This window comes from Amblyomma maculatum, chromosome 2 (genome assembly GCF_055883805.1).
Source record: "Amblyomma maculatum isolate TAMU_Amacu chromosome 2, ASM5588380v1, whole genome shotgun sequence".
Lineage (NCBI taxonomy): Eukaryota > Metazoa > Arthropoda > Arachnida > Ixodida > Ixodidae > Amblyomma > Amblyomma maculatum.
Window position 1 is genome coordinate 218,558,671 of NC_139345.1, and position 10,694 is coordinate 218,569,364.

At 45.0% G+C, this 10,694-nt stretch overlaps 1 long non-coding RNA gene across 1 annotated transcript in view; it reads left to right on the forward strand.

Moving 5' to 3' along the window:
* LOC146201306 (uncharacterized) overlaps positions 1 to 8,219 on the forward strand; it is a 106,335-nt gene extending 98,116 nt beyond the window's left edge. Inside the window, exons 2-3 of the long non-coding RNA XR_014704874.1 lie at positions 3,709 to 3,753; positions 8,129 to 8,219. This is a non-coding gene — a long non-coding RNA (uncharacterized LOC146201306). The remainder of the gene's footprint in view (positions 1 to 3,708; positions 3,754 to 8,128) is intronic.
* Positions 8,220 to 10,694: the final 2,475 nt, after the last annotated feature.

The following is a 10,694-nucleotide window of genomic DNA, read 5'->3' on the forward strand; positions in this document are numbered from 1 at the left end:
TGAGCAGCCACCACGGCCGCGTCCTTGCGAAGTGCTGCCTTCTAATGAACCAGGACCAGCAGTGAGGCATACCTGTACTTTCCACTTGGCTACGAGGCTGGTGTGCATGGTGAGCATAAAGGAAACGGCGTTCCGGGTTTTTCCTGTGTTGTACGCCTGCCCAAGGGTTCCAAGCAGGCCTTTCTACTCGTGACTGTGCGCTAGCTAGCTAACGTAGCTGGTGGTGACTGCGTTTGTAGGGGTTTGGTCGTAATTCGTTGCTAGCTTGCTTCTCTGAGCCAACCGCTCTCGTCTTCCTGTTTAGCGATGGCCCCGTTAGTGCTCGGGGCGCGCATTTTTGGGTGCCAGTCATTGTGAGTCGAAATTGGGGGTGAACTGGCGTTCCCTGGTATCATGCTCCTCCCCGTCGGACCTTACTCAGTGAGTGAGTGCTGCTTCAAACTAATCTGGACACAACTGGTTTGCATTATTCGCACTGACAGCATTGGCAATTAGCCAGAGAAATCTTCTGCGCGCTCACACTGGGAAAATCGTGCACGCTTTTGGTGGCAACCCACTACGGTAGTTTCGTGTTCATTTTGTTTCCTTTTGGTCACGAATAGAGAGCCGGGTGGAGGAAGGTGGTGAAATTGCATTTTGTATCCGGATGTGTGCTTTCCATACAGGTGAACGGCAGGTGCACTTTACTGTAAATCCATTTGCTGCGCATCTTTGTTGCATGGAGGAGAATGGAGTGGTTTCGACCAACAGTCCTTTTCTCTTGTTTTTCTGACCGCGCCCTCCTCTGGGTCTGCTGGTTTCTGGCTACATCTGTCAGAAGATGAGATGCCTTTGCTGTTTAGGGCAGTAGTCGTGGGCGCGTGAAATTGTGCAGCTTTGTATGGTAGGGTAGTTTAGGCGTTTTCCTAAAGAAAAATGAATGTCTGGCTTATCCTTTTGTTGGAAGGTGTTTTTCTCCATGGCTGTCTACTGCCACCACTGGTTGTGGCGTGTGAAAAAGAGACATTGCTTCCGGCATAGTCCTCCCTTTCTCTAGGATTTGTGGCATCTTGGTTGTAAGGAGCTCATGCCAATTATATGAAGCTTCAAAGGCTTCGCATTGAAGCTTCAATGCGAAACCTTATCGAAAGCTTTGTTGAAATTGAGGTATATGGCGTCAATTTGTCCGGATTTGTCTAGTATTGCGCTAAAGGTGTGAATGGCTGTAATTAATTGCGTGACAGTTAAACATTTCTTTCTGAAGCTATGCTGACATGAACTAAGAGATAATTTGATTATAGAATATCCATTATATGATACGCTATTACATGCTCGATAAGCTTGCAGGAGTTAGAAGTTAACGAGATTGGACGGTAGTTCTCCACGATTGAGCGGTCTCCGTTTTTGTGAATAGGTACAACTCTGACCGTGAGCCGGTCAGGGAGTAATGAAAGAGACAACAATGATTCATGAAATAATTTCACAAGAAAATGAGCTAGGGATCCTGCATAACGGCCTAAGAATTGATTGGGTATATCATCAGGGCCAGATGAACTCTTAGGGTCGAGTCTAAGGAGCATATCGACAACCCCCTCATAAGAGAACAACACAACATTTTCGCTTGAAGAATCGCATATATTGTTCACATTATTAACATTTCATCACAGTTAATGGAAAACACAGAATGGAAATAGGAATTAAAATGTACCGCCATTTCTGCTGGAAATGTGATGGCATTGCCATGCACAACTATTTGCTGGATAGGTTCCCTGCTTTCCCGGTTGTGGTTGAGTAAAGTAACGCTGCCTGGCAGACCGGATGTTAGCTGATAATTCCTGCTTCAGCGTTTCTAAGGTACCAGATTTTGGAGACTTATTTCTTCTTAGGCACTTGATTTTTCTTTTTAAGTGGATAATATGTCGGCTGATCGATTGCTTTATCTTCTTCAAGCGTATCTTTTTGTGTTGGATAAAATTGACAATACAGTGCTGACAGTGCTCCTCAAATTTTGCCTACAATTCTGGAATATCTTGTGCTGAAAACGTTTCGTACGCTAGTTCTAAGTAATCGAGCGTAGACGCATCCCTTACATTTGAATAGTTTTTCATGGTTTTGTGTTTGATTGCGTTCTTTTGACGACTTTTCGACAGAGGGAAAGATACAACTTTTATGGTTAGATATTCATCCGTGCACTGGGGTTGAGGAATTAGAAAAAGAATTTTTTTATGAGCACGCATCTAGAATGGAGCTAGCAGACCCGCGTGCCCTAGTTTGTTCCATGACAACTTGTTTCAGATTATGGGCTAACGTTATATCACAAAGAATGTGCGAGTCGTGTGGATCCAAAATTTTAATTGTGCCAATCAATGCTAGGCATATTGAAGTCACCAGCAAGGATTATGTTCTTGCCAAACAAGTACAGATGGTCGTGCCGCTTGCGCAGGTAACAAGTATCAGAATTTGAAGGTCTATATAATGCGCCTAGTATAAAAGTGTGGTCATGTTATCTTCAGACAAAGGCTTTCATGGTTTTCAATCTGGTCTAGAAGTGTAGCCGTAATGTTCCGTTTCATTAGTACTGCGACACCTCCCATTCGTGAACCTCGATCACGTCTGAAAACCGAGTGCAATGGAGGGAAGATGGAGCCATCACTAACATCATGGTGCACCCAGGTCTCAATTATGGCGGCTACTTGCGGACTATGCGTAATAAAGCTATTTCAAGTGCTTCAGTTTTATTAACCATGCTTTGGGCATTGGTATTTACAATGATGAAGTGAGAAGGACGGTGACCTTTGGAGGTAATGCGTCAGCCAGAGGCCTCAGTGTCCGGTTGAGGACGTGAAGAAAGCTGAATCCGGTAACTTCTAGCATCATTTCACGTGTAAGTCGTATTATCAGCTGTCAGTTTGTCATTTACGAGGTTTACTTTGCGACCATTTTTTTCTTTCTGTTTGGTAGATTCCCATAGTAGCTAACGCTTTCTTAAGGTTTGTTTGGAATAGTCATTCGTGATGAAAAAGTTCGACCCCTTTAATTTGCTCACGTTTGCAAATACATTTTGCTTCTCTACATAGTCCTGGAAATAAAGAATGACCGGCCACTTTTTATTGCTCTCAGTGAATAATTTGGAAAGAACATTATACCTCATGAGTGCATATTGTGCGCGCTTCAAGAATTGCCGTAAGGCGTCATTATTTAGAAATGTACGGTTAGTTAAAAGCGAGGCCATTTCAAGTCGGTCATGGAGGAAACGTTAGACATTTTAGTTGAAATCATGAATAAATGGGCATGGGAAGGGCACGTAGTGCGAGGTCAAGAAATTCGGTGGTCGCAAAGGCAGAATTCGCGAGCAAACGTTTTCGAACAGCAGCAAGTGAGGCGCGGTTATGAAGTTTGCGGAGATTTGTGGGCTACAGCGGTTAATTGGAGAGATATTGAATAGGCTGCTGCCCTAATGTGTAAGAGTCAAGCTAATGACGATGTAGCTGGGCTCGTGAAACATACTCTGATTAAAATTGGGAGTTTAATGCATGCAGCATGGACGAAGTTAGAGGAATTGGTTGGTGTCCATAAATTGCGATCTCTCTCTCGCTCTTCCGGAACCTTCGGTTGCATTTTCAGCTTTAGGTAATATTTTCCACGCTATTTATTAGTTTGGTTCTCTAATTTCCCGAGCGTTTCTTTCCTAAAAATATAATTGTGGCTTGCCGCCGATCTCTGTTGCAGTATCTCTGACGGTCGTCGCAGGGGAAGAAAGCCACCAACGAGCACGTGAGTATTTTAGCTGCTCTGACTAGATAAGAAGCAAGAACAGAGAAGCAATATTCAATGGAGAAGTCTGATGTCTAATTTGGGAACGCCTGATGAATGTGTGTCAAGGATCGAGACACCCGCATGTAGCTCCTGTTTTGACCAGCCCTGCACGTTCAGTAACACGACCCTGTGTTTTACCGCACTTGTCCCTGAGTGCATCATCAAAGCCACGATCAGTGATGTCACGCAGTTAAAATCACACATTAGCACAATATGGCGGACACAGTCAAGTAAAACTATGCTTTCGAAAATATTTCTGAGCTTTGGTGCTGTAACATACGCATAGACGTTAATTATTAGCCATGGTATCATAGAATGGAACATCGCAGTATATTGCCGCGAACTGTTTAAATCTTTATTTGTTCCTGTTCGACAGCCGCTGGCATGCGGTCTTATCATTGCAATTCTGGAGCGTTTATCAATTCTGTATCCCGTGTTTGTTCATGCTCGTTGTCACGATAGGAGGCGTTATCATTTTCTTTGTAGCGAACGATGCACCGAGATCTGTCTCGAAGATTCCGATCACTCGCGTATGTTTCTACAATTTTCCAGGTTGTGCTAGTAGCAGCTTGCGACGTTATCTAGATCGTTCTGAGCCGCCTTTAAATTGAGCGTGGACGAATGCGACGGGCATTCTTACTTCGACGATTCACGAGCACATTTGTTGATATCGCCGCCGCCGAGTTGCTTAGTTCTTCTGCGGGCGCAAGTGAGCTCAATGAAGAGTTTCTTCAGAGCAATCACCGACTCTTCATTTGTGTCATCGACCTTGTCACCACCACGTGACAATATAAACGGGCTCTCGGCGTCGATATTATGTCAGGCCAGAACAAGGGTGGGTCTTTCGCAGAAACGAAAAATCCGGGGCAACCTCATAACATGCTTCACTAGTAGAATATAATTTGCCAGAAAGGACTGTGCTTCCCTTTCCGTTTACTTCTTACTCTCAATGCTCGTCTCGTGGACGGCCACGTCTACATGGCCACTCTGCGAACGTCGGCTTAGCTAAGTCAACTGCTTAAGGTCACGTAAATTAAGTGAGCTTAGCCTAAAAGCAATGAACAAAATTTTCAGACATATCATTATTCAGTGCACGGTAGAATAGGTGGCAGTTTTTTGAGACGATACCGATGAACTATTTAAGCAGACAAAAGATTTGATTAAAAAACGTCAAGGTATGAAAGCCTCTAACCAAACAGACCGGGTAGAACTCGCAGAGATATCCAAGCTAATCATTAGGCACAAGGTGGCCGACATAAGGAAGTATAGCATGGGGAAAATTGAGCATGCTCTAAAGAATAGTCGCAGCCTGAAAGCGGTAAATCGGAAATAAGGTATAGGAAAATTTACATGTATGCACTGAGGAACTAGGCGGGCAGTGTCATTGCTAACATCGACAAGATGATCAAGGTAGTCGAGGAGTTCTACGCGCACCTCTACAGTAGCCATGGTAGTCAGGACAAGAATGAAATTGCCTGCAGAGAAGAGCAATCAGGCATTCCGCCAATAACGAAGGTCGATGTTAAGAAAGCCTTTGAAGATATGAAAAGAGGCAAGGGGGTATTAATGATTGAGAAAGGAGGAGTAGAAAGATAGGCCTAAAAGTTAATATGTAGAAGATTAAGGTAATGTTCAACAGCAAGGAAAAGGGACAGCAGATTAAAAAGAAGTAGTGGAACGCTGGAAGCGGTAGGCGAACGTCTGCTCGGGGTAGGACCGCAGATCCGGACAACAGAAGAAAAATAACTAGGAGAATAAGATTGAAATGGAGCGCATTTGTAAGGTACTCAAACATTATGGCCAGCAGGTTACCCGTATCTTTCAAGAGGAAAGCGTATAATACCTGCATCCTACCTGTACTCACCTATAAGGCTGAAACATATATGTTAGCGAAAAGGGTTCTACTTAAGTTGAGGACAACGCAGAAGGCTATGGAACGGGAAATGGCAGGTGTAACATTTAGAGATAGGAAGCGTGCAGAGCGGGTAACAGAAATAACTGAAGTTACAGATATTCTAGTCGAAATTAGGACGAAGAAGGCGGCACGGGCTGGACCTGTATTGCGAAGACAGGATAACCAATGGTCTCTTAGAGTAACAGTTGAGTTCGCAGGGAAGGAAAACGTAGTGGGGACCGCTGATTGGGTGGGTGGATGAGATTAAAAAATTCACAGGGGTCAAGTGGATGCAGGTAGCACAGGACAGGGTAAAATTGGAGGTAAATTGGAGTGGCTATAGTACGAAAAACTCTTTCAAGAGGGCGAAGGACGTGCTGCGCATAAATCTGCCTATCGGCAGATAACAGAGGCCATTAAGGATCGCTCATTTTGGCTTGTTTGAAGGGGATAGTCAATGCGCTGTTGTTTTTTACTTATTCAAGTGTCTTGAATATATATACAGATCTCAGCTGTAGCTACGAGTATGCTAAAAAGCAGTTAGCAATTCCATATAAAGGCCATGTGATGCAAATCCCATTTCGAATAAAAAGAAAGCATTGTGCAGAATAAAAAGGTCAGTTCTCTTAGTCAGTGGCATGATGAGCAGCAAAGCATAAGCGGACAAGGCGTCGACTAGGTCCTTTAACGACATAGCTTAAGCGTCGCCTAAGGTTTTTCTAACAACACTCATCTAGCAGTCCTCAAAGGTTCTACAAAAGCGCCGTGCCCACATTGAAACCATACTACAAAAAGATCAACATACTTGTGCAGTGTGCTATTGCTGTGTCATAGATCGGTCCGCCCATTTTAAATTGTTACTTTGTTCGAAACCAGTACGGTCTTTTCTAAACGGAACAAGCAGTGTTATGGGACCCTTATTTAGGTACGCTAAAGGATGTCTAAATTTAGTTACGCTATAGAATGGGCTTAAGGGGCTAAGAACATAGTCACATCACATCACTTTGTTTTCCTCAAAGTCCCCTTTTGTGGGTGTTGCATAGGGGCGGCGGTTCACATTATACAGGCGTGTAAAGAGGCTGAAAAGGCCGATGAAATGTTATACAAGCAATACGGTGGAGAAAGACGAGGTAGTCACTGCTCTTGAAAAAATTAATGGACAAAAGCAATGGTATACGGAGAGTGACAGATGCGATGGAATCTGCGTAGTGGGCAGGTGTACGGGTCCTGTTTTAGTGGTGAATAAAAACTCTTTAAAGAAGACATGGTTGACAATGCGAAAGACAGTATACAGATTAGAATGCCTGATTTATATTGTAGAGGTGATATGCTCACGTCGTACGAGTATGAAGAGTGAGTGGATTTCGTGGCTTAGTTTTCAAGAGCTTCGATGGCGTTTGTTAAATATACTTGAGCATCTCAGATGGTCGGTGTATATTGAGTGAAATTTATGCTTCTAATCTGACGGGTTCTGGGACTTCCCGCAGTTGGCGCTTTAAAAAACCTAGTGTTTTATTGGCGAATATTATTTGGTTAGTCACGTGCAATGCCAATACATTTCATGCGAAATGGTAACCTCGAACTTTTTCTACGACTGGAAGAGATCAACTGAGAAGTTATAAACTGTGAATCGCAAGAGGAGTATCGACTCACCAAACGGTATGACGGTTTTTACCGTTTGAGAGGTGACATGAACCTTCTACAGCACTGTTGGAAAGCAGACATAGTTACTTTATCCGAACACGATATGCTATTTGAGGGGACAGAAATGCGGGCGCTTTTCGCACAGAGGCTCTGACGTGCTCCTTCAGTCAACAGGCGCCAACGAGGTCTCCAGGCTTGGTTCCGGATAACCTATAGTTAGCGGAATCACCGGGATTGGTCCGCTACATAACCTGGGTTACAAGAAGAGGGATTTGTCAGGTTGGTTAGTTCATCTTGAACAGAACAAGGAAACAGTGCTCCCCTCGTCTCTCCACTCGTACCGTCTCTTAACGCTGTTTCTTCGTTCCGTTCAGCCTGGGCTACAGTGGTTTCGCCTTACAGCAGTTTCATTACCCGCAATTGATGTTCCTAATGCGATACCAGTTTAAGAAAATGGACTAGATTCCAAGTGAAGGGAAGCGCCGCAGTGGCTGGCGGCTAATTTGGACGAATTAGCCGCCAGGACGAATTCAGGGGACATGCGGCCAAAGCGGCCTGCACGGTCCTGTAGGCAGCCTTCTGTTTCTGCAGCGTAACTTTTAGCCGGATATCATCATATGATCAATGCTCTGAGACTCTGTGGCAAAATTGGGCAGTGTTGGCAAACAGCGTACAGAGCCACCAAGCGCTCTGCTAATACCGCTGTTCTGTCGGAGGATTTGACACCGGAGTGGTGGGAATGTGGGAAACTGTGCACGATTCTAACGTGTATGTGCTTTTTTACCCGTGTCGCAGGTCGGGACTTCGGCTGCGCGCGAGGCATGATCTTCATGTGCCAGCGGCGGTGCATGCGCCTTTATCCGGGAAGCACGGGATACTGCCAGGGATTCCGATGCATGTGCGACACACACATCCCAGTCCGGCCGCCTTTCATCCCGGGATGAGTCTGCGCGCACTGGCTATGCTTGCCACGGTGCGGCGCAGTCAGGCGTCCCGTTTCGGCCTCGTTGCAGACGTTGGCGAGAACTGGATTTGCAGCGTAAATAAACGGCAGTTTGATTAGAACTTGTGCTAAGACATGGTCTGCAGTCACACTTGTTGGTAAGGATCCGGTACGCGGCTTTGGTCCGTGAAACGTCGGTGGCTCACAATGACGGCAGGAACAAGTGCGACCGAGAGACGAGTGCTTCTCGTGCTTCTTTTGCCATTCTGCGTATGGTCCTTGCCTTTAGCGCTTCTTCCATTATGAAGCCATTTTATCCTGCCTAGCTTGCCCTTTTACTCATGACGTTTTGGGTGCTTTCGGTGCAATGAGATTTTAATTTGAATGAGAACAACCGGGTTGCAAGCGGATAATAAGACCCAACGAGTACACAAATGAAAAGGAAGCGAATGCCTACAAGGCTTGGTAATACGAATTTTGAGCACAGATGCTCTGGTATTTCGATTTTTCGATATGCTGAAAAAGAATTTTAAGACTAGTGCCGGTAGAGGTTTTACCGCAGAAACTGCCACTTCAAGGTCTGCGCATGAGTTACGTGGAGTGGTTACAGCAGTGAGAGAAGTCGCAAGAGGGAGAAGCGGAACTTTCTCTTGAATAACTGTCATGAAATTCTGGTTTCTACTGTCCCAACCCCCCCCCCCATGTCATGTCGCAGCCCGGCTCATGTCATGACACAAAATGGCGTTTGGGTCTGAGCAAAACGGTTGCACGGTAAGTAGCCCCAAGTTATAAAAGTGAGCTCTGTTGGCAACCCTGGGAGAGAATGTTTTTTTTCTATATATCCACTCTGAGACCGTCTAGCCCTTTCATTTACTTTTTTTCATTTTCATTTTTTTGAATTCACTACAGACCTTCACTTTAACCTTTATTCACCTTTTCAATCCGGCGTCGTATTTCTAGACTTCTGCAAAGCATTCTATCGCGTCCACCACCAAAGACTGATATTTAAACTTTCAAGCCTGCATATTGATCCACTCATTCTATCCTGGATTAATTATTTTCCCATGAAATGTATTCAATACACACACATTGGAGGAAGCCGAAGGCTCCGAGCCTGGGCCATTGCTATTCCTTATCATCATGTGTGAACTCCCCTTTGTCATAGCATCGTCCATCTTCTCTTCGCCGACCACTGCGTGCTATACCGTTGCACTTTTCATGATGACCAAGTAACCGTTCAGAACGACTGACCGAAAATTGAAAATAGGTACTGACACAGGATGGGGAACTGAGCGTAGCCAAATTCAAATTCATTCATGTCTCACGTAAACCTTCTAACATTTCCAGTGCATATGCACTAAAGACACAATCATATCACACATTTAATCTTATAAGTATGTGGGCATCCTAATCTCCAATAAGGTATTATCGGATGAGCATATCGCAAAACTAGCTGCCGACTCTTAAGAACTTCGGGCTTCTTTAAAACGTCACTTTCCCTATCGCCGCCATCCATTCGTAAACTTTCGGAAGAAACTTTTATTCGCCCAAAGCTCAAATACTCATCTACGATTCGGTCCATGCACTCATCAGTCATACTTAATTAACAAACTTGAGTCCATCCAGAATCACGCCATTTGTTTTATATCTTCATATTATGGCGGTCGTTTCAGCATCACCAGTATTAAAATATTTCTCAGTATCAGCCGACCAGCCGACTAGCCCTACTTTTCTCACATATGCGCTTTCCATAACTTCACCACAACCTTCCCCATATCCTTGATTCTCTACTAGTTTCTCTACTGGGGGAGGGGGGTGGGGGGGAGTTAGTGTTAAGATGTGTAGCTGACATGTCGGAAGACGAAAAGGATGTTTTTGACGTTGGGTTTCTAGCGAAGACAACACTGAAGCTGAAGGTGTTCTTGTGTGCTCTCCTGTTCCGGAGGGGCTCCTGACGGTGAACTCGGACTCTTACCGCTCGGGGACGCCCCGTAGCACACTTACCTGCCGCGGTTGGCAGGTGACCAGTCACGACAATTAGTACGTCGACAAGAAAGCTGGTTAGGTGTTATCCAGGAACGGGCGCCTAGTCTGGTCACCTTTCAAAGGACGCGAAATGCAAAACGCATTCGCATGCTGCACGATGGCAGTTCGCTTTAAATAACGAAAAGTAACGTAAACCGCGCTAAACGACGAGACGAAGACAGAAGCAACGAACACTGTTCAGCGCCGCGTCCGTCCCCCGTTTGTCCTGTCGTCTAGCGCTGTTTAGAATTCTTGTCGTTGTGGATCACCATCAACTGGCACAATCTGCCATTCTGGTACAGTGAAATAACTGCTCGAAATCTGAATTCCACCACTACGGTATCTCTCATAGCCTATGTGCATCGTTGGGGTGTTAGATTTATGTCACATCAT